The 25,708-nt window shown below is 37.4% G+C and overlaps 1 protein-coding gene and 1 pseudogene across 1 annotated transcript in view; both read right to left on the bottom strand.

Annotated features, from left to right (window-relative positions):
• The window catches only part of KIF21A (kinesin family member 21A), a 160,784-nt gene that overhangs the window by 86,033 nt on the left and 49,043 nt on the right, over window positions 1-25,708 (bottom strand).
• Window positions 23,397-23,833, bottom strand: LOC108521762 (small ubiquitin-related modifier 1 pseudogene; annotated as a pseudogene).

Below are 25,708 nucleotides of genomic sequence, written 5' to 3'. Positions count from 1 at the left end.
AAAAAAAAAAAAAAAACCTCAGGTCAATAGAGGTAAAATACAGGTAAAACAAGTTCATCTATTTATTAGAGATAAAGCCAAACCCAAGTTCAGATCCCCTAAGTCTAACTCTTTACAGTTCATCAAACTAAAAAGGAAAATAGGAAGAACAGGAATGACAATAGACAGAAAGGATTGAATTTCTGCAAACCTGGTTTTCTAAAATAGAATTTTGTATGCCTCAAAAATATCTTATGTAAATAATATGTTAAGTAAAGAATATGCAACTATTTTTTCTCCTCTATGATACTGGTATTTTTCTTTAATAAACTCTTCAGCTTTGTTTGTTAGCTGTAATGGAATGTACTAATCAATGTGGAGCTGTCCAGGTAATGAGGCAAGAGCAATGGAGTGGCCAGTAGCAGATCCGAGTTTTACTACTTGTCACTCCATAGATATCATGTGGTCTTCTCTCAAGGCACCAGTTTCCTCTACTGTGGAGGAAAACCATAATTTCCAAGATTCCTTTTAGATTCAATAATACTTAACTGTAGATACTGTATTTTAGAAAAGGGAAAGATGGAAATAATATTTGTGTACTGTAATACATATTAAATATTATTATAGCAAATAAAACAAAGAATTTCTTGTAATTTCTTGTAGCTATGCACATAGACTATAAAAACAGCCCATGGTAGTAGCAGCTTTGGCTTTCTGGTTCCACATAACCTAGATGAGTGGTGCTCTCTAAATTAATAATTTTTTGTTTCCAAACTCCTCTTCTCCTACCACACTATATTTAGTCATGTGGAGGAAAACACAGCAAAAACCCCAAGCCTCTTTAGGAAAAATCACCATCTTGATTGTTGCCACGCCAGAAATAGGAGAGTCAGAAACAACCTCAATGCCATGTCAATTCCTCCCTCTTCCCTATTCCACCTATCTAATCTAAGAGCTATTCTCTCTGAAATACATCAGCCCACCAAGTTATTTCCTCCCCCATCAACACCACCCTAATGAAGGCCATCATTATCTCTTACTTAGAATATTGCAAAAGTCTTCTAACCAGTCTTCCTGTGTCAACTCTTGCCCTCACTAACCTGTTCCACACACTGTAATACGAGTAATTTGTAAAACAGGAAGTTGGTCAGCTCACTACCCTGCATAAAACCCTTCAGTACATCTCTAAATCCCTCTGCTTTGCCATGCTACATCTTTGCATTAAAGGATTTTCACTGGTAGCCATGGTGATGGTTTATTTTAAGCAGCTTCACTACCAGTTATGCTCTCTCTTATTTCTATGCCTCCAACTACATTATTCCCTTTTCCTAGACAGTCTTTCCACCCTTTCAATTCCCAACTCCTTTACCTGCCTGAACATTTTTCTTTTGATATCTCGTTTTGGGAGCTCACACAAACTCTGCATTTCAACATAAAGTCCTGTCTGCGCTCAGGCTGTTCTCTCTCCTGAAAGCTACCTCATTAACTCCAGGTCTCTGCTTTTTCTACCAGCTTTACGGTTGCTATAGTACTCTGTGAAACTTAACAAATCCCACATAATAAAAAAGACAAAAATAATAAACCCAGCTCTCTAATGAAAACGAGTACTGGGCTACTACTTAATATCAGTGTGCCATTAATTTTAGGTAAATGATTATAACCACAAGCTAACTTATTTGGCTATTAAGATACTTTAAATTTCATTTCAACATAACAAAGAGAAAAACAAGGTGCCATTTTAATTGCAGATATGATAGCCAATTTTAGAATCTAATGTCACTCAGAATGTCTTTAACTTATTCTCTTAATCTCTACTCATCTAGTTATTATTCTCGCTAATGGCAAGGAGGATACTGTTTGAAACACGGATGATGCCCAATTTCATCCATTTGCATGGGTAGAGGAGAGAGAGTGGCTTTAAAAGCCAACAAGATGGGTGGAAACTTTTCCACTGGATCCAAGCAATGGCAATTTTCCAACAGGTCTGAGAAAGACGTACCTAGGAGGGGATAGTGTCCCACACATGCAGATTGATTGGAAGCTAACTATACTTCAAAGACTAAGGACAGGTTCACCTTTTTAATTCCTCTTCAAAAATTAATATTTTAAAATCTCCAAATCCCTAAATTAGTACTCAAGTCAGTAATTCTCACAGGAACACCCAACCCAAGTCAATTCACCTGCTTTGTAATTGATGAGTTTGAAACCTAGCTACAAACCTCAATTTCAAAACAATTACTTCAAGTTCTATATAGACAAAATATACCTATCCTTCTGTAAAAGAGAAAATTGGAAATATAACATTTACAACTTTGGATATTTTGAAATATCTTCTTTCTCAGTATTTTTATGTAAAAAATAAGATCATTAAACACATACATCTAATCCCACACTAGGAAATAATCAGCATTAATGTTTGGATTAACTAATGTTAATCAAACTGACTAACATTAAGAAATAATAAAGCCAAGTAGATTTTTAAAAATATATTGTTCTACAACTAGATGTATTTAAAACTGCTTCTTAAAGAAAAACAATTATGGATAAAAATTGAATTCTTATTTCTCCATTAGCAAATGATTCTTTGAAGACAGAGAATATATCTTATTCATTCCTAAAGCAAAGTAATCCACAAATATTTACTGACTTACCCCTATAAACTACATTAGGTAAGAAAAGAGTATTTTAATGCAAGATATATGATAATTACAATAATTTAATATCACTTTATTCTGTCACTAGAAACTTGTTCTTGAACAAGCATTTAACCATGCTATATGTCGATTTTCTAATCAACAAGGAGCCTGGCTTTACTAATTCCAAGTTTAAATTCTATTTTAATTAATCCTTCAAGAAAATCAAATCAAAGTTTCTCTATGCTGGGTTTTAAAAGGTTGAAATAAACTACTTTTTTCCCCTGCCATACACTATCCACCTGTACTTCTTACTGTTTGTTCCTTATTTCTTCATGATTCCTATTGTATAACAAATGTTGCTGTGGACACAGGGCAAGGGACTACTTCATTTATGAAAACATTATCATGGGCTCATTGCTGTGGAAGGAACTAGTGAAAATTAGGGGAGATTCTGAGATGAAATAGAGGAAATGTCTTAAAAGTGGGCCCTGCCTTCTCTTCTTTGCCTTTGTAATAACCAAAACTGGTTTTAGTGATTGAATATATTTAAATAAGCCAAGAGGACATGTTTTGAGATGTCCTAAATAAAACAAAAATTTTTAAATAAAGTATTTTGGGAGAAAGGCTTAACCTTTTCAACTTGAGTTTCAGTCATGAAACTTAGCAAAACTGAGTTTATACATTAGTTCTGTCTCATACTGCTATTAAGAGGCAATTCACCACAACCTTAGAGTTCCTGCACATTCTTGCTGGGTATGCCAAGAATGCAAGACCCAGACTGCTCTCTTTATGGATCATTTCTCAAGGTTGTGTTGGAAACAAGCAAACTTTAAGGATATGGTAATGTCTTCACGACAGACCTGGCTTGCTTCTGCTTACTATAAAAGTGATTAATCCATAAGCTCAATGTTTCTCAATGCCCACCTGCTTGCACAGCACCCATATAATAGGTGTATCAGCACTGCCCCCAATGGATTGAGAGGGAATGGAGAATCAGGTCAAATCAACATGAAGCTCACATTACTTATTATACCACAAGTAATAAAAGTCCTTAGTCTCCAATCGGGAGTTTTGTGTCTTCTGCCACTATTTATGATACAGTAATGGGTTAGCTTGCTAGCTTGTAAACAGAGTGAAAACTCAGTTCATTCACAGGTCTTAATACATACTAGCTGTGACCTTTGGCAGGTCACTCTCTCAGCCTTGATTTCCTTGTCTATTAAATATCTATTAAATATAATATTATTGCCATATCCACACGATAGAATCTTGAACAAATGAGCTAATATGTGACAATGACAGCCTACGTAGCTGTAAAGTGTTGTTACAATACCACCTGCAAATTCTCTAAGTTATTTCCCTCATGAGGCACCCTAACATCTCAGCTTGGGCCTTCCAACGTATTAAAAAATGCATGATTTACTCTGGCTCCCCAAACTATTGCTATATTTTTAAAATTACCCTTTGGATACCTTCAGTCCCAAAGAAAATTAAATATAGAACTCCTACATCATCAATAGAAGTGTAATGCAACAATGAACTTTCCTGCATACATGTATGCATATATATACATATATTGTTACGCAAAGATAATAAATCTGGGTATCTTTACACCTCCACTCATAAAAAGTCATAATCCCAAAATCAGCCTTTTCATAGTAATAAATAGTCAAGTCCCAATCATCCTTCTACTTTTATCAGTATAGGGTACAACAGGAGCCAAAATAAGAATTTTTATTATTTAATATTATTATCATTTTTTCTATAGACATATATAACCAGTAAGGAAATTTCATTCAAGAAAGGAATATAACTAAGGTCCTGAGTAACAAGTCTGTTTAAAGCTGGGGATTAAATTGTTATGGTACAATTTGTCCTTATACTGAATTAAATTGAATTAAATGCTAGTGACCAGAACGTTGACAGATGAGCTACTGAAGGAATGCTGACCTAAGGAAAATAATTAAGTCTATCTTATAGTTTATAACTTATGTGTGCCGGAACTCATACTTTTTTTTCCAAAATTATAAGACTAGCACCAACATCACTGAATAATCTGAGTCCAATGATGCAAATCATCAAGCTTAAATTTTTAAATGCATGTGGTTTTTGTAGTACTTTTCAGACTCTCTCTTACATTCCCACCCCTTCTATTCCTCTGTTCCCCATTTTACTAAAAACATCACAAGGGATAAGCTTTTCTTTTGCTCATTTATTGGTCAAGTTATTTCTCCCTACAAAAAGAAGAGGAATAACAAAAAAACATGTCTTCCTTTTGCCACTAGCCATTGCTGATTTGTTGTCCTATTAGAAAGTACTATTGTCCTTAATCAAGGGTTTCATACATGTGACAAATTTTTCCATTACCTAAATGTCTTTGTAAACTGTCTCTCCTCTTTGGCTTGAGTTATTCTGATCTCATCCCCACAAGATTGTGGTAGTTCTCCAATTTATTCAATAATCTGACCTGATTCCCACTTTGTGTAGTTCTTTTACTTACACCTATCTTTTACTACACTTATCCGTAACTAGCCCACTTGGCACCTTGGTAACACCTTTGTCCTTCCTACAGAACACCAATAAATCTGTCCTCTGTACAGGTCTTTTGCCTTTCTTTATCTCATTTGTTGGTGTTTTGGATGATCATTATGTTGGATGCTACTTACTGGTGTTCAATTTCATTTCTTGATGTTAATTATATCTTACTAAATTCCTTCCTTCCATTTCCCTAGAATCAGGACAGCTATCATTTTGTCATCACAACTGAGCCCCTGGGGTTTCTGGTCCCTTTTTAAATCCTCCTCTAGTTCATTCCAGTTAGTAGATACCACAATAAGGAAGCATCTGTCCTACTTTAACTCTCCACCTTCTGTTCTAGAAATGAGTTTCTGACACACCATAAGAACTTGTTAGGCCATTTGTGGACTTGCTGAACTATTTCCTAAGAGATCAGGCACTGCATAAATAATAAATAACTCAAGTCCATAAAAAGAAATTCCTCTCCCTCAAATGGATCTTTAATTACAATGATGGGTGATGAGAAGAAAGGTATTTCTTCAAGACATTCAAGGAAGAAACACACCTCAGTAACTCCATTAGAGAGATTATTAATTGAGTGAAAAGCCTAAAGGCAATAAAGCACAGTAATGTGTTCCAGGGACTAGGGAGTAGACAGTGTTATGAATGAAAAAGATGAAGAAAAGAACCTGTTTTTAATCCATTTAATGATGAACAGCTGTTGAAAGCAATCCAGAAATCTTATCCTAATCTATATAATTAGCTCTGTATTCTACTGTGTCATCTCTGTGTGGTCCACTGGACTCATAAACTTTATGAAGTTTATTCTTAATAAACGGATATTCATAAATATATACAGTATCAATTAAAATCCCTAATATACAGCATACATAGCTAATGCTTCTGGCTGCAATTCTAGACTACACTACTCAGTCTCTGGTTTACAACACCCCTTGGAAAAATAAAGATTTATTTCTCTCAAGGACAGTTCTGTAGTGGCAAACCAGAAAAGAAAGCAGGAAAATAGGATGATGAGCTATTGTGCCATCTTCCTCTGACTTCCACTCTAGTGCCTCCTACCTTTTATCTCATGGTTCATTTAAGGACACAGAGCACTGATAAAACTTCTCTCAATTGAGGAAACCAGTATCATGCACAGGGTTGTAACACTGTGCCACTCTCTCCATTGAATAGCAGATGTTCAAAGAACTACATTGAAATAATGCACATAGGCTGACAAAATAAAGAAAAAAAAGTCAAATTCTGGATTTTTATAAAAGTCCAATCCTATGCATAACTGTAATTAATTCTTCTGGAAACTCCAGAGTTTTCTTTAGCCCTTCTCCGGGAAATAGAAAGCCTCTACCCCCACAAAACTGAGGGAGTGAGGGAAGGAAGTACTTTAAATGACAAAAGGAACCACGTGCCTACTTTCCAAAGTGCTCATGAAATTTCTGTTGATGCTGGTGGCTGTATGTGGTGGCCTATTGATAACCCAAGGCCCACAGAAAATTTCATTTTGTCAACAGTGCCCTGTGGAGCACCTACTAAATGTCAAACAGTGTGTAAGGAAAAAAATGTTTTAAATAAAAACAAAAACTTGAGGAGTGCAACCATGGTCAGGGTTAGGGGAACTATAAGAAAATTAAACATATGGTCAATGAAATATTGTATACAAAGGATAGATGGAATAAAGATCAGCCAGAGGGTAATGGGGGAGGAACAGGAAAAACTGCATATAGGAAACTATATTTGACCTGGGTTTTGGAGGGTGATTAAAATTTTCAAGACTGAGAAGGGAGAAAAAGTCAGTTCGGGGAAAACAAGTCAAAACTTCTTGAAGTGCATTTGTTCCCTGGTTATGACACAGTCCTTAGGGGCAGAAGCACTAGCATAAAAGTTGTTAAAATTGGCCAGGTGTGGTGACTCATACCTGTAATCCCAGCACTTTGGGAGGCCAAGGCAGTTGGATCACAAGGTCAGGAGTTCGTGACCAGTCTGGCCAATATGGTGAAACCCCATCTCTACTAAAAATACAAAAATTAGCCGGGCATAGTGGCGGGCACCTGTAGTCCCAGCTACTCGGGACAATCGCTTGAGAATTGCTTGAACCCAGGAGGCAGAGGTTGCCGTGAGCCGAGATCGTGCCACTGCACTCCAGCCTGAGCAACAGAGTGAGACTGTCTCAAAAAAAAATTAAAAAATTAAAAAAAAAAACCCTTTTTAGAATTTAGGGAAGTTTTGTGAATATTATGAGACCATCTAATTAGGCATACCAGCTAACACATTATCCTCTAAAATGAACACTCACTTTGGTCTCTGCATGATGAAAGATGCTACCAAAAGGCTCACAAAAGGCATATTACAGATCTCTGCCAGACGTTCCTTAGTTTCTTCCTTCTGATTGATCCTTCACCCATCTTCAACTTAGCCTGTACCCTGGGAGACCGACATTCATGGGCGTCAACCAGGAGCTCCGTTGCCCTCAGGCTTCCAATGAAGCACAGCAATGGGAGGTATCAGTAGGACATTAAGGGGAGGAGAGGAATGAGGTCAGAATATTTACTGTCCTGATTCCTTCCCTGCCAGGTCCCACCAGTGGGCTCTGTCCCTCTCCCAAAGGCCACAGCTCCTATTAGGCAGCCACTTCTTATACCATAGCCAGTGGTATAGCAGTCCACCTTCTGTTACTAACACCAGAGCACTGCCTCATCTCTTGTCGCCTCCCCTGAGGCTGCCTGTTCTCCTCCAAACTCTCCTAAATTATCTTGTTTCGATATATCATCTGTTTCCTGTCGAGATCCTGACCAGATCAGGGTTAGTCTCAGGAAATGGTAACAACACTTTTTTTTTTTTTTTTTTTTAAGAGACGGAGTCTCGCTCTGTTGCCCAGGCTGGAGTGCAGTGGTGCTGTCTCTGCTCACGGTAACCTTGTCTCCCAGGTTCAGGCAATTCTCCTGCCTCAGCCTCCCGGGTAGCTGGGACTACAGGCACACACCACCATGCCCGGCTAATTTTTTGTATTTTAGTAGAGACAGGGTTTCACTGTGTTGCCCAGGCTGGTCTCGAACTCCTGTGCTCAGGCAATCCGCCCGCCTTGGCCTCCCAAAATACTCAGATTACAGGTGTGAGCCACCACCCCTGGCCTACCAATGCTTTTTTAAAGCACTACCACTGTGTCATCATTCCTTCCACTCCCATTCCTGAAGTCAGTATTGACCTGGAATATAGGTCCCTACAATTCTCCAGCCTTTCACAAACAAGTCATTGACCCAGTCTCTTTCCTGGATACAGCTAGAGTTTTCAATAGATTTTATTGTTAAATATGTAATAAACGATAACACGAAGTTTATAAAATATCATCTTTGTTGGTCAACTGAATTACTTTTATAAATTCTTATAATAAAAAAGATTTAATTAACACTTCAGTTTCATTTTTAAAACTTAAGGAAACCGAGTGTGGTGGCTCAAGCCTGTAGTGCCAGTTACTCAGGAGGCTGAGAGGAGAGGACCACTTGAGTCCAGAAGTTTGAAGCTAGCTTGGGCAACATATTGAGATTCCGTCTTGTATTAAAAAAAAAAAAAAAAAAAGAAAAGAAAAAAATAAATAAACTTGAAGGGCAGGAGAAAATTCAAGAAAGGAGGAGCAAAAGGGAAAATGTATTATCAGAATAAAAGTAATAACTAGATGGTATTTCAACTCTCATTCTCAGATTAGTAAGTTTCTAGTACCTTCTATTTTTTTCTTATTACATTCCTATACCAATTATATAAAGGATATTCAAAACTCTCCCGTAAATTTCTTTCTAAATGAAACTACATATGTTCTTTGGGGAAAGGGAAGGATCTCATTCTACTCTTCATAATAGTATATGTTTTATTAAAACTATTTCATTATGGGGAAAGCTAGCATTATGACTCTATAATGATAGTAATACACCCTTGATCCCAGATGTATATTATTTGTGTTTACAATCACTCTTGGAAGGAAAAAAAAGACTTCTTATTTCATCTTGCTTCCTAGAAATAAAATAACATTTTAAAATATGGATGATATTGTGCAGATTAAGAATCTGGTCCTAAAGTAACAAACATAAGTTATTGACACCAATTTTTACCATCAAGGAAAAAAAAACTCCTACCACAAACATTAAAATAAGCCATAATTCTGTCATCTCCCAATAACCACAAGTGACAGCTCAAAGCCAAGACATTAGACTATAAGGAACACTTTATTTTTGTAAGGAAAATGTGGTAGGCAGAATTTGAAGGTGATCCCCAATGATCCACACCCACATACAATTCCTGCCCCAGAAGTGTGGTAGAACCTGCAATTATGAAGACATACCACTTCCAATTTAGTTACTAAACAGTTAGAGTTAATTAAAGGGAAATCATCCTGGGTGGGCCTGATCTAATTAGGCAAGTGAGTCTTTTAAAGAAGGTGAAGCATTAGACACATTTCTGCTGGACCGCAAGAAGAAAGCAAATAGTTATGTTGTGAACTACTTACAGAGAAGACTACGTTTAAGAGCTGAGTACAATCCCCAGACAATAGCAAGCAAGAAAATGGGGACCTCAGTCATATAAGCACAAGGAACTGAATTCCACCCAGAGCAGCAACCATCTTTTAAAATTATGTATTTGGAGATTGTTTCAATTAATAGATGTCTGGCCTTGTCAACCAACTTTGTGAAAAATTACCTTTCTTTCAAAAGTTACCCCAAGTTGTGGGGTCAGGAGGGGGGAGACAGAGAATCAATCTGTATTTCATCATTCTCTTAAAGCACAGAAGATTCAGCTCTTATATATTTGTAAGATTTTATATTAAGAAAAGATAATTTGGTGTTCAAAAAAGATGCCTGAAAACCATTGCCATAGAGAAAATTCCTGCATATGGTAAGATGAAATAAGATGATCCTAAGGTTCTCTTAAACATCAACTCTAAAATTATGAAAATTTTATATTGTGATGATTCTAAGAACAGTTACAGGTAATCTGGTTGCCAATAAAATAAAAACATGAGCCATGTTTGAAAGGGTAATGTTGCGTATGTGTCTTAAATTTATCAGGTCCACATGAATTTAATTAGAAAAAAATAATCCACTCCAATGGGGCATTTTCAATAGATTCAGCAGACTCACATTTTTAAAACTATTTTATAGTGTACTTGAATTTGCTATATGAAACAACTCTGATATCTTACTGTCGTGCTTACTAAGGCAAACTGAAGAGTCTCCACAAGACTCAGGATACAAACAGATTTTTTTTATTTAAAATCCAAATGAACAATCAACAAATCCCCCTCCCAAATAATCAATTAACAAGCCATATTTTTCTAAATGCACACACACATACACACAAACAGCATGTGGAGTGAACTTACCTGTCAATGCAATTACCTTTCTAATAAACTTGCATACATTTGCTTCATTTTTTTTTTTTTTTTTTTTTTTTACAGATTGTATGCCTTTTAGAAAGCTAGCTGAATGTCATCCATGGAGCATTACATTACTGCATGAAGTATCAAAAATGGAGAATACAAACAGCATTTCTCATATAATTCTGGCCAGTTTAATTTGGTCTACTACTTTCAGGACGAAATCAGAGGGAAGTGAAAAAATTCATAGCAAGTGGGCAAGAGCAGGTATCTAGGAAAGATGGCTCACTTTTCTAGACATTTTAATGCATGAATGTACTAGAGAAACATTAGAGGATAAAGTATCTTGGACAAACATGCAAAATGCACTTAATCCTCTTCTTGAATTGAAGGTCAACGGAAATAGATAAATGTGATCCATTAGCATGAATACTAATAGAGTTAGAAACTACATTTGTACATTCTGAGAGAACAATTTGAGTATTAGGAATTGAATAAAAATATCATTAGAGATTTTTGAACCATAATGAGTTGTCTAAGCCACTAGCTTTCCCCTTCCGGCAAAGGCCTAATGTCTGTAAGCACATTATAAAGGTTCCTGCTATATCAAAAAAATGATGTCCTAAATGACAGATATTTGAGACTAACTATAAAAATTGTTTCCAGAAAATAGGAAGAAATCCTCCTTGTGTCAATTCAATTTAACAAATAATTTATCATGCCCCTATATGTAAGGTAACCATGTTAGCCACTGCAGGAGAAATAAAGAATAAACCTTAAGCTCCTGACAACTGGGAATTTATAATATAATAATAAAAAATGAGGCAAATACAAAAATAACTGTATGAGCCAGGCTTGGTGGGTCACACCTATAGTCCCAGCTACTGTGGAGACTGAAGTGAGAGGATCGCTTGAGCTCAGGAGTTCAAGGCTGCAGTGAGCTAGAATGGTGCCACTGCACTCCAGCCTGAGTGACAGAGTGAGACATCTCAAAAAAATAAAAAATAAATAACTGCAATTAAAAATGTATACTATTAAAACACCATGAAGAGGCTTAGAGCAGTACTTTTCAAACTTTAATGTATACATGAATTACTGTAAATAGTTTTAAAAACATAGATTTTGATATTAAGGATCTGAGTGGTCTAGGAGCTGAGATTCTACATTTCTAATACATTTTAGGTGACGATGCTGATGTTGAATTCTGAGTTTCAAAGTCTTAAGGTAAAACAGATGGAAGACATCAGCCCAAGTAAGAAGAGGGAAGAAAAGTATAGTCGTGACAAGAAGAGATAACATGTTATTTCAGAGGACTCTTGAATAGGTGGGATTTTTGAGGAAAAGGAAATCAAATATAAAATAAATCAATAAATCAACAAAAGAAATATGCTTTGCTTTTTTTTTTTTTCCTTAACTCATGGAGTTTTTTCAATTAAGGTAAATCATAATAATGATTATTAAGTCTACTGTTTTAAAAGAGCTATCCTAACATTATCTGTACAGATAGAATTTTATTAACATGCCATTCCTAATAACTTAGATGGTTTCTAGCGTTTGCAAAATCAAATATCTTCACACAACTACAATTTTTAAATCAGTGTTTCACAGCATGAGCTCAGACAAGAAAGCTCAACAGAAGCTGAGACTTGTAGACCCAATTCTGGATTATATCCCTGATTCTGGATCATGTCTCCCACTCCCCCATCCTTGGACAAGGCTGCTCCAAATGTTGGCAGCCACATCCATGAAGAAGGGAGGCAGGATGCAGAATATAGGAACATAGGGCTTTTTTTCCCCCTTAAGCAGCAAAGAACTCTTAACCTCTACATTTTTTCTATTGCCATGAAACAACTTACTATAAACTTGGAACCTTAGATAATACACATTTTACTATCTCACAGTGTCTGTAAGTCAGAAGTCCAGGCATGGCACAGCAAGGACTTCCACTCAAAGTCTTACCAGACTAAAATCAATGCAAGAGCTGGGTGGCATTCTCAGTTGGAATTCAGCATCCTCACCCAAGCTCATTCAAGTTGTTGGAAGAATTCAGTTCCTTGCAGTTCTGGACTGAGGCCCTTTTTTCTTGCTGGCAAAGGGCTAGCTCTCAGCTCCTAAATGCCGCTCTCATGGCCTAGCCATGTGACCCTCTCATAGTGTGTCAGCTCACTACTTGAAAACTACCAGGAGAATCTCTTGCTCCAGTCTGCTAAAATCTGGTCTCATATCATGTAATCATAGGAGTGATATCCCATCACCTTTGCTGTTTTCTATGAATTCAAAGTAATTCACAGGTACTATTTAACTCAAGCAAAGTAAGTAACCAGGAGACAGGGATCATGGGGTGTCAGTCACCTTGGGATCAGTCTGCCATAATCAAGACAGTTCTTTCTCAGAAACTGTGACATTTGATTGGAGACTGGTAGAATGAAGAATCAGTTATGTGAAGGCAGTGGGCTGAGGAAGCAACCACTGAGAACAGAAGGGCAGAGAAAATAAGGAAGGAGGTATCCCTTAAAATGCCTGCCACCAGTACCCATATCAGACATCTTTTAATTCATCACTGGATGCTATTGGATATGAACAAAATACATCACATAAGTTTTATAAGCCCAACTACCCAAATTTCTCAACCATTTCATCCGTACCCAAAGAGGTATGCATCAGTGTGAAAGACACAGAAAAAATACTGTATATCTTCCTGGAGCACCAAGTTTATATTTGGCAAAATTAATAAGTAATTTAAATATTCTTATTTTAAAACAAATGTTTTTATTTTATTAATAAAATAAAATTATAAATATTTATTATTTTAATAATAAAATAAAAATTTATACTACTAATCTTTTAGATAAGACTTGAAGACTCAAAGAAATTTCCAGTTTGAGAGTACATTACACATTTCTCTCACTGTAGTTAGGGGAGCTGTGCTGGAAAGGCTTGAGACTATGCTATTTTGAGCCTACTCTGTACTTTATACCTCATTAAGTATTAATGAGGGAAAAAAACTCACAGGTGCAGACATAAATTTTTAAACACATTGTATCAAATGTAATGCACCTAAGCATTTTATTGTGGTCTCTGAAAGGCAAATTGCAGACTAAATTATTATAAAGGCAGTTTAAATACATATATACATATATATGCAGTCAGGTATTGATGCCTAGGTTACTGTACAATTATCCAACCCAATAATTAATTTTCAGGGTGGTGATAAAGGCTTTCTGTTTATTTGTTCTGGGTTTTGTTTTTGTTCTTGTCCTATAAGCTCCAATGTGTATACTATGTTTTGTGGCATAAATTGCTAATGGTACTCCAAAATCCATTCTCTCTTTTTTCCTTATTAAGAAAATCTTTGCCTGGACACCCTGCACATTCTAAGCTTCCTTGCAGCTAGATGTGGTCATGTGGGCAACTTCTGGTCAATGGCAACAGTAGAGTCCTTAAATGGAAAGGATGGGCCTCCTCTTTTTTTCTTCTTTTCTCACTGGCTGGAATGTAGAACAGTCGGGCTGCACTATTCTGGATCATGTGAATGGGAGTAATACCTGATGGATGGTGAATCAATAAGACAGAAAGATCACAGGATACCAACACAATGGTACTTATCAGTTCTGGGCTGCTTATAGTCTGGTTGTAATGTGGAAGAAATGTAAACTTTTCTATTAAGCCCTTGTAATGTTGGATCTTTGTTAGAATAGCTCAACCCATGTCCTAACAGAATTTGACAACCAGAAGTAGCTGCCACCCTAATGGAACCTGTAATATGTGACACTGACTAGGAAGTTGAATGGCAGCTGCTGACAAAACAAACAGTAAGATGAAAAGCTACTGACTCTTTCTAAGCCACACCAAAACATTTAGTATGGATTGGCTTCTTCTTGCTGCTCTCAACAAAGCCCTTCAAGAGAAATAAACTCAGCCTAAATAAAGCAGTCTCAGGCAGATGTGGAAGTGAATTCAGCTCTACTGAGGAAAGTCCACACCACATACAGCTTGAAACCTAAGTTGACTTTACCGTGGGGCTTTATAGGGTTTAAAAGTCAGGTGTTTCTATATTCCTTACTAACACAGTTAAAACAGGAGGTTCAGAAGACACAGACTAAACTGATATAATCCTGGGACCCTAACAGTTACTAGCCAGACAATGGCAGCCTGCCCAGAAATCAAAATGGTAAAGGTATTTATTACCTTCTCACCTAAGCATGGAGGTAACTGTCATTGATTAAGACATTGGGGAATTTGCAGAACACAAAGTCCAAAAGTTTAAATCCAGAATTTTTAGTTGGAAAAAAAAAAAAAAAAAAAAACTATGTTTGGCTGTGGTTACTTGCATTTGGAGTTTGGCTGTGGTTACTTGCATTTGGAGTTAATCTGCACAAATAGGCAGACAACTCAATGAGTTTTTGAAAGCGTGCAGTAGTTACACACACACACACGTGCACACACACACACAAGCTTGGACTATAAAAGCCTATGACTGTTCAACTCAAAGACAACCTCTCAGGCCCCCTTACAGGTACCAGCAGGAAGTCAGCTTTGAAAGCTATCTAACCCCAAGAAAACAGTACACTTTCCAATGTCCATTTTAAATTTGGCCATGGAGAACAACAGACAATAAAGAACCTCCCAAAGGGCATAACCAGAACCATGGAGAATAAGTGATTTTCTCCTCCACAAAGACAGTGGGGCAAGCTTGCCAGGAGGCTAACAAAGACCTTTTTCTACTGCCAGGATAAAAATCATCATGATTCCCACATACAGGATTTGACAGTTGCTAAGTAACTGCTAGGTTTCCTATCTTCCCCTTTTCCAAATGAAAAGTCTTATCTTGCTTCTCCTCTACTGCTATTTTTTGGATGTGTTACTTCACCCCTACTTATACAATGGACACAGTATCCGTTGTACATTGGATCCTTACGTGGGCCATTAGTAGATGGCAAACAAATTTGCTCTCAGATTGGATGTTCCAACCACAAGAATCCACATCAGAACTTGGGGAGAGAGCTGACTTCCCACCTCCCAAGTACAATAAATTATGAGATGGATGAAATGTGTGAGGGAGTAGAGATGCTCCATGGATGGAAAAGAGAGTGCACATGGCAGTAACTGCTAGATGCATGTTCTTTTTCCTCCACAGTAATAGGAGTCTTAGCTAGGTATATGGTACCCTCTTTTGCTATAGGTGGTAACATGTGTGATATGAGTGAGTTCTGACTAAAACGCTGCAAGAAAAGTGATGTGTGCTACTTCCAGGTCAGTTCTTTTGAAGAAAAGAGCATGTCCTCTACTAGAATTTGCATGTTTGTCCCCCACAAACTTCTGGTTGAAGTTTGATCCCCAATGTTGGACGTGAGGTTTAATAGGAGGTGTTTGTGTCATGGAGGTGGATCCCTCATGAATAGATTAATACCTTCCATGGTGGAGACCGGAGGCAGTGTGAGTGAGTTCTCCATTTGTTCCTGTAAGAGCTGATTGTTAGAAAGAGCCTGGAATCTCCTCCCTTCTTGCTTCCTCTCTCACCATGTAATCTCTGCATAACGCTGCTCGCCTTCACCTTCCATCATAAGTGGAAGCAGTCTGAAGCCCTCCCCAGAAGCAAATCCTTCTTATAGCGTGCAGAACCATAACCAAAAAAATCTATTTTCTTCATACATTACTCATCTTCAGGTATTTTTTTATAGCAACAGGAATGGACTAAGACATTCTCCCTGTTCCTCTTCCTGCTAGGCTGTGAACATGGCAGTCTCCATCCACACATATTATATCAATATCCTAGGGAGAGCAAAGCCACAAGATAGAAGGAGCCTTAGTCCCCAACACTGCAGATTCCTTACTAGCCCTGGACTACAATAATAATTTCTATCTTATTTACACATCTGTTGTTTTGGATCTCAGGGCAGCTAAGCCTATATTCTAACTTACATATGCTTATAAAACTATGACAAGAAACTTTTTAATTTGTTGTAAAAATATATCTCTAGAATGGCTTTAAAATTCTATTCCAGGCTGGGCGCGGTGGCTCAAGCCTATAATCCCAGCACTTTGGGAGGCCGAGACGGGCGGATCACGAGGTCAGGAGATCAAGATCATCCTGGCTAACATGGTGAAACCCTGTCTCTACTTAAAAATACAAAAAACTAGCCAAGCAAGATGGCAGGCGCCTGTAGTCCCAGCTACTCTGGAGGCTGAGGCAGGAGAATGGCGTAAACCCGGGAGGCGGAGCTTGCAGTGAGCTGAGATTTGGCCACTGCACTCCAGCCTGGGCGACAGAGCGAGACTCCGTCTCAAAAAAAAAAAAAAAAAAAAAAAAAAATCCTATTCCAACTAAACTTGTGGTTAATTTAGATTGTGACTCACTACGCAAAAATCAGTGTTTTGCAAAACCATTTACTGCCAGATACAGTGCTAAATTACCTTAAAAATAGAAAATCTAGAAACATACTGAAATCTAAACTGAATGAAAATGGCATTATTTAACAGAAATTTGTAAACAGCAGGGTACAATGGCCTTGAAATGTCCTAAAACCTGGGAATTGTTTAACCAATTTTAATGTAAGCACTTCTTAATATCGTACATTGTATTAGAGTATCCATATGTCTTTGATATATGTTTAGAGTTTGGTTAGAACCTGAGACTTTTCATCAGTTAATTCTCCACTATTAAAAAAAAAAATCTTTAAATTTATAACTACCCCTGTCATTATAGAGTAAAGTTTATTCATACAGGTATTGGTTTTATCTTAATATTTATTCAGTAAAAACAAAAAACAAAAATACATATATATATATATATACGTTATTATGTAACTATATATACTACTACTATACATTTGCTGATGTCCTCCCTGAAAGCCTAAGAACAAAGAAAATAGTTAATAAAATAATATTGGTATATGTCCTTGATGTTTCACAATTCACATATGCTTTTTATGTATCTCTAATATACAAACATTTGCTTTGTCCATTTAAGAGTTTGAAATCAATAAAGGGCAATATGGAATCATCCATAACACAAATTTATTCAAAGGAGCAACATGTGGTATAAACTGATAAATAATGTGCACCATGATGAACTTGCTAGATGCCCTAGATGGCAATTAAAATTAAATTGATGGCAAATTAACTTGCTAGATGCCCTAGATGGCAAATTAAAAGTTTAATTGCTAGATGGCAATTAAAATATAGGCTCCTATGCATCTATTTTCAATGGAGTCTGCTTACCACTACCACCAGTCCGTAATACCCCAAAACCAAATCACATTTGTGAGCAATTTAAACCACAAAAGAACTTTCAAAGATAAGACACATTTACCATAATCAGATATCTCTTCCATTAAGCTCCAAGGCATGCCAAGATTTGGGGACCCACTGAGAAAATGACCACCTTCTCCTGGGAGCAGTACAATAGATTCCTATCCATTACTCTTTTGGAGTGCAGGGCATTTTCTTTCTGAAGTGTCTATTATTATGAAGATGGATATCTTTTAAAATGTTAATTTGCAGTAATTTCAATAATTTAATTCAGGTTCCATTAATGACTACATATTTTGAAGATTTTTATATGGTGTCAACCCAACAGCCTATCCCTCTACTCCAGATCTGCTGGGATGTCAGGCAATGTGGGATGTGAGATGTTCACATCTTCCTCTTCTCCCCGTACTACCCCACACACTATACACCTTCCAATCGTTCTGTACATTTGTCTGTCTCCCACACACACTTTCAACCAAATTGTGTTTTAGGGACACTACTTGCATCTTTGATTGATCTTTGTATCTCTTCTCCCATATACCTAACCTCCTATATATAGCACTATGCTTCCCATATGGCAGGTTCTTAGGAAAATGAGAGAAGTAAGACTACGGAAACTATTCAAAATGGCAACAACAACAACAACAACAAAACACCTAGGTTTTTTCTCACTTGTGCAATCCACACACTGTAAAACCTTTACAAAGTATGAGTATTCAGATCATTCCCATTATATTTTCATGGAAGTGAATGATTTAAATAAGAATTGTTAATGGAAGGAGAAAATTCTGGTTTAAAAAGACAATAGCACTCAATTTATGCTAATAAGAGGTGAATGATTCAAGTTTATGAGGAAAAGTAGAGACAAACAGAATTACTGGATGTTAGATTTTGTTTCCTTGAAGGTAGTCTTTATTTAGGAGACTAAAGTTTATTCAAAAAGAAAAAACAATTAAAAACAATGAAAACCTAAGATCTAAACTTTGCTCCACCACAACATTGTGGGATAAACTTCATTTATGTTATATCGAACTATATTAAAAAAGTATTATATATAAAGTCATATATACACTGTAATGTATAACCTACAAAAGATATTAAACAAAAACTACTTGACTGATTGCCTAAAAGAAGGAAATACATATATATATTTGTCAGAACTGAAAGATGATTAATAGCACTGTTGGAAAAAAACAACAATATATGTCATTCAACAAGTGCCTACCATATATGGCACTGCCATCTGCCATATATGGCAGTCATTTTACATGCATTATTTTTACTCTGTATAATAATCCAAAGAAGTAGGTATTAATTTTGTAAGTTTACATGTGACAAAAGTAAAATATGGACAATTAAGTGCCAGAGAGAGCCAGAATTCAAGCCAATGCATGTCTTATTCCAAACCCTGTGAGTATTCTCTAGGTCACACTTCCTGCCTAGCCACAGCCCTCACAATAGTGGTAACAGTATGATTATTTTACTTGAGTAATTATGATAAAAATAATTGAGTGTAATTATTATACTGAAGTCAGGATAGAAGGAGCCATAGCGAGAGTCTCAGCGTAACACATGCTGATTCCATCACTGAAACACAACATAAATATGGAAGGAGAGTATCCTATGCTGTGCAAATCTATTTGGTTCTTGGGCTTAGACAGAGTTTCAATAACAAGCTCAAAATGCAAGAAATTCCAAATCTATTTGGTTCTTAATTTTTAGGTAGCAAATAGCAAGTTTGGATACTGAAGGATTCAATAAAAAAAAAAAAAATTTCACTTCCTGAGTTCAGATAGCTAAAGTTCAGTTGACAAACGATACTATCTATCTAAATGGGTTTTATAGTGTGCTTCCTATGCATCCTGCACTAAATTTAGTCGTGTATACAGAGGAGGCTTAAGACATTTGGTTCATAGCTGGGTGTGGTGGCTCACGGCTATAATCCCAGCACTTTGGGAGGCCGAGATGGAAGAATCGCCTCAGTCCAGGAGTTTGATACCAACCTGGGCAACATACGGAGACCCTGCCTCAAATATAAAAAATAAAAATAAAAAACAAGAATTTGGTTCCAAAGAGTTATAATCTACTTGGAGAAACAAGTCTATCACACTCATGTATATGTAATCACATATATTAAATCTACAATAGTGTATGAAGTAAAAGCCAAATCAAATGCTAAAAACTGCAGTTTTTCTTTTCTTTGAGATGGAGTCATGCTCTGTCACCCAAGCTGGGGTGCAGTGACAAAATCTCAGCTCACTGCACCTCTGCCTCCCGGGTTCAAGCAATTTTCCGCCCCAGCCTCCTGAGTAGTTGGGATTACAGGTACCTGCCATTACGCCCGGCTAATTTTTTGCAATTTTAGTTTGGCCAGGCTGGTCTCGAACTTCTGACCTCGTGATCCACCCACCTTAGCCTCCCAAAGTGCTGGGATTACAGGCGTGAGCCACTGCGCCCAGCCTTAAACTGCAATTTTTTAAAAGAAGAGATTGATAAAGATGGAAATAATCACAAAAGCACAAGTCAGGGGATAAGACACAGTAAATGTGGAAGGAAAAATCAGCAGGACCTGGGGATTAAAAGGATATTTCCAGTGAAGAGGGAGCATCATTAGTTAGAGCTAATTAACAGAGCTTAGAAAAAGTGCTGCCTGGCTTTTCATGAATGAGTGACAAAAAGAGCGTGACATGAAGAATGAAAGAAAGAGTGACAAGAAGATTGTGATATAAATATATGTCTGGCTCTTCATGCTGCCTGCAGCCACAGCATGCCTCAACCATCATTCTCCCAACCCTTGTTTGTATAACTACCAGCCAGTCCTCGCAGGCTGCAATGATGTGTGTGGTGCTTTTTGCTGCACATAAGGGAGATTACTCTGTTTGCTCAGCATTTCCTAGAAGGAGGTTTCACAAGAACATTTTCATTTATAATCCAGTGGTCATTCCTTTGTTTCTTTGTGGCAAACCCAGCCCTTGCATACCTTTTGTCAACCACTTATGTTTGCCAGAAAGTGAAATAAATGGCAGTGAAATAAATGGAAAGGCCAAAGTGAAGTGCAAGCAAGTTAGATAAACTTCTTCAGTTCAGGACAAGGAGGTAGTTGGTGTTCTTGTAGGCTGAGAGTATTTGCAGCACTGTGCACTCATATGTTCAAAGGCTGAGATAATTCAGCACCATGTGTTACACTGGCTGTCACTGGTAAGACAATAAAATAAAATTCAGATTGTGGGAAAATATGTACGATAAATGAGCCATACTAGATGTTTGCATAAAACAAGGATCAACATTTTAAAAGAAATTTTAAAAGAAAAAGACAATTAAAAAAATTTATTGTCTCTTTAAAAGAAAAAGACAATAAAATAGAAAAGAAAATAAATACATAAAATAAAATAAAAAGACAATAAAATAAAATTCAGATTGTGGGAAAATGTATACTATAAATGAGCCATACTAGATGTTTACATAAAACAAGGACCAACATTTTAAAAGAAAATGTTTCTGAAATAAATAGCATTCTAAGGAAATTGCTGTGTAGGGAACCCAGTTTTTGGTCTTCTGTAGATCCTTCAGCCCCACCTGCATCACCTCCTAACCTTGTCAGCTATCTCAGCCTCGCCTGGAGAGAAGGCTGAGCTCCTGGCACTGCACAAGACCTGCAGTAGTATGGCATCAGACCTGGTCTGACTAGACTCACAAAAACCCTTGCACTTCCCACCATTCTAGACACAAATGAAGGGCTGCTCCATGGGGTTGCAGGATCTGGCTTCCCAGTAGCTTATGGAATGAGTAGCAGAACCCAGCAAGGCAGGAGGCAAATGCTAACCACGGAAGACAAGAGATAGGAAGAAGGCACAGATAAATTATTTCCCTTTCCTCCCTCCAATGGACTAATCCCAAATGAATGTTTCCATATGGGTTGTCCAGAGACACCCCTGGTGACTTGGCTGTGTTCGCAGCTCCATTATGTGTCACCTTCTATTTGTCATTCCGTCTTCTCTGCCTTGCTTCATTTTTCCCTCACTTCTGTTACACTGTTATTTCCCCACTTGATAGAGCATAAGCTTCTAGGCACTGCTGTCTAGGAAACCCAGCCTAAGATAGGCAATAATAAACTAACTGAGGCAATTTTCTAATGCTTTCCCAAAAGTATTAAGAGAAAAGAATAATTTTTTTTTTTTTTGAGACGGAGTCTCGCTCTGTCGCCCGGGCTGGAGTGCAGTGGCCAGATCTCAGCTCACTGCAAGCTCCGCCTCCCTAGGTTCACGCCATTCTCCTGCCTCAGCCTCCCCAGTAGCTGGGACTACAGGTGCCCGCCACCTCGCCTGGCTAGTTTTTTTGTATTTTTTTAGTAGAGACGGGGTTTCACAGTGTTAGCCAGGATGGTCTCGATCTCCTGACCTCGTGATCCGCCCGTCTCGTCCTCCCAAAGTGCTGGGATTACAGGCTTGAGCCACCGCGCCCGGCAAGAATAAATTTTTAACTATTTCTTTGCTTGCAGTGGAGTGAGGAGAAAGGGAGCTAACACAGGTTGGACATTTACAATGTGCCTGGCACTGAGGGTAATAACATTACATGAAATAACATGAAAATCACAATTGGGTTTTCTTTTTTTTTTTTTTTTTTTGCATGCCCATTTATTCAACATGATTAGGTAACTGTATCATATATATGTCACCATACAGAAATCAAGTGTTTTAAAAAAACAGAACACTAATATTAAAGGTATTGTGGTCTTAATAAATCCTTGATCAGAAAGCCCTTCAGTAACTTTCAGTGGCTTATAAAAGTCATTACATCATCACTGTATAGTATGAAAGAAAAAATTGTACCAGTGCAATTTCCATGTATTATGCAAGAAAACCTTACTTTAGGGTATTTTTCATTTTCTAGTACAATTAAAATAAAATAAGTATTAGGTATGACTTTACAAATATCGTTCAAATTTTAATGAAGTTGTAACAGACCCAATGTCGCATTTAAAACCATTATCCCAGGCAAAACCCACAAAATAAAATCAAAAAGAGCAGTGTTCGATTTGTATTCATTTCTGCATGTATAGCTTTTATTAATTGCTAAAATGAATAATTGAGAACTTCCGATCTCTGACAAGATTTTTAAAAAATCTTAAAATGACTTTCTTCCAGTGAACGCCATGTCCTTTGCAGTTAGTCATTACTCTCACTTATCGTCATCTTTGACTTCAACCTGATATGTCCTCCTTCTTTTGTCCAGACCCCAAATTTTAAAAGTAGGCTTCAAGTTAAGGAAGGCCTCATTTTTCCACAGTTCAGTTCTCTGAAAACCTTCCATCTCCCACTGAAAGTCACAGTAAGTAAGAAGTGAAGAGGAGTGAAGGAGTGACAGGAGTGAAGCAATCACATGCTAGAACATGCTACAACAGGAGTGAAGCAATCACATGCTAGAACATCAGGGCCAATTGGAAAGTCATTATGAACACTTGCATTGGTTGATCTTATTTATCACCACAAGCCTGAAAATGCAATGTCCTGAAAAGGTGGCCTCTTTGTGCACACATAATTTTGAAAAGGAGAGGGTAATATGAAGGGGACTGAGGCTTGATCACCAAAATCAGCACAATGAAAACAAACAATAATGAACAATGAGCACTAGAATTCAAATTACCAGATGTTTCAAAGAGATGGGGTGCCAGTTTTCAATTCCGTTTTGAACACCACATTACAAAAGAAATATTTTTAAAAATAAAAAAGGATTGAGGGAAAAGAAAAAAAAAGTAAAAGGAATATGTAAACTGTTGAATGACCCCCGTTTGTTCCTGATATACTTCAATCACATCTTCTTCCTCCATTCCCAGTTCTTTTGGAGTATGATTATCAGCAATTCTCTGACCCTCAAAGAGAAACCTGAGTGAATTCACTGGAACACCCTGTCTTTGACAGTATGATTCTTTGAGTTTCTTGAGATGTGTTGTCATTTTCACTTTGAAGTGAATCTCACTGCTATCCTGTCCAATGACTTTGAGTTTAATATATTCACCTTCCTTCTTATCCCCCAAGCCCTCAGTTGAAGGTTTTGCCTCCTGGTCAGACATGATGATGGTGGCTTCACATTGGGCGTCTCCGCACAGCAGCAGCAGCAGCCTCAAGTAGGCAGAACCTCGCTCCGGGGTTTACAAATCTGTCTCCCTTCCCCACAGCCACAATTGGGTTTTCATGTAATTTCATGTACTGTCATTTAACCCTCACAAGAAACCATCCAATTTTGTTGATGAAGAACAAGGAAATATAAATAGAAGTAGGTAGGTTTTTAACTTTTATAACACTGAGCTCAACATAGCAATACAAGCATTGCAGCTTAGATTAAGTGTTGTAGTCAGCCAGACCAGGTCAGGCATATTCCAGAACTCAAGTATCTATACTACTAAACCAATCTGCAGGAAATCCATTAGTCCTCCTCATTTTGAATGCTGGGTTTCATCTCTTTTTCATTCCTCTATTCAGATGCTAATCAAAGCTCTGCAGCAGCCAGGCAGCACTTTTTCTAAGCCAATTCTTCTGCAAGTTTTGCAGAGTATGCAATACATAGGTCACCATCACATCAAATGCTGCAGTCTTTTGTCTATTTACCCTTTTGAAGCAGAAAACCTGTTGAATTTCACCTAATTTAAACTTCATTTTCATTAACCAAATCTTTAAAGAAACTGCATGTGGCTCTATCCAAGCAATCTTTCTTACTGCTTTCGGCAAACTTATTTATAACTAATTAGACATAAATAAAACATTGGCTTGCATTTTTGTCAATTTTGCTGTAGATTTACAGAATAATCACAAACACTGATATAGCACATGCTATGTACCAGCCACTGATTTACATAGTTTACATTAGTTCCAATCTCAAGACTTGAAAAGATCTTAAAGATATTGGAATACAACCCCAGGGACTGCTTATATCCCCTCCATGATAATGTCACAAGAATATATTTCACTGAGTAGAAGAGCTTCCGCACTGGAGTCAGAAAACCCAGATCTACCACTTTTTGTCAGGTGATTATGTAATATTAGCACGACAATTTCAGATGTCATTGCCTTTGATTCTCACAGTGACCTTATATACAGTTACAGTTCTGAAATCTTCATTTCCATCCCAATCTCTTTTCTAAAGAAGGGATGTGGGAGAGTTCCTGAAACTCCCATATATATCGAAGGACAACTAAACTGTCTTTACGCATCTCTGCTCTTCCCACACCAATCCCTAGCTCCATTAATGAGAAATGCCAGTCTTCCTAGCCTTCTCTCTTACCTATCTCACATCTAATCCATTATGAAGATCTCACTGTATCTGTGTAAAATCTCTCAAACCATCCCAACTATTAGCTCAGTTCATAGCCATATCTCACCTGGACAATAGCAACAGTCTTCTCACTGTTCTCGCTACCTCCACTCAGCCCATTTCCCTGTCCACTACCATACATATATTTTAAACTGTTTTCCATAAACCTGCTAGAGCAACCTTTCAAAAACATCAAATTTAGTAAAAATTCTAATTTTCTATTTAAATCTCTTAGTAGCTCCCCATTATTTTTAAAGCTAGGTTGGCTCATTTCTGCCCTCAAACACTTCAGGCTCTTTCTCTTTCCATTGCTCTAGAACTGTTCTATCCTCTGCCTGAAATGCCCATCCTATCCCGCTCATCTCACCCACCCGCTTCTTCACAGCATTACTTCTGTTAGGAGGCCAATCCTGATCTCCTAAGGTTAAGGCTTCTTCTACCACGTATCCATACCGCCATGTTTCCATAGCATTTTCATTAATCTGTCTAGCTATGTCTTTTCTGTTATGCAACCATAACCTATGTCCTCAGTTATAAAAATCCCCCACTTTCAGCCGGGCGCAGTGGCTGACGCCTGTAATCCCAGCACTTTGGGAGGCTAAGGCAGGCGAGTCACCTGAGGTCAGGAGTTGGAGAC

The sequence above is a fragment of the Rhinopithecus bieti genome, unplaced genomic scaffold, assembly GCF_001698545.2.
Source record: "Rhinopithecus bieti isolate Rb0 unplaced genomic scaffold, ASM169854v2 scaffold_62241, whole genome shotgun sequence".
Taxonomy (NCBI): Eukaryota; Metazoa; Chordata; class Mammalia; order Primates; family Cercopithecidae; genus Rhinopithecus; species Rhinopithecus bieti.
The sequence above is the reverse complement of the archived record's forward strand: the minus strand, read 5'-3'. Positions and strand labels throughout refer to the sequence as shown.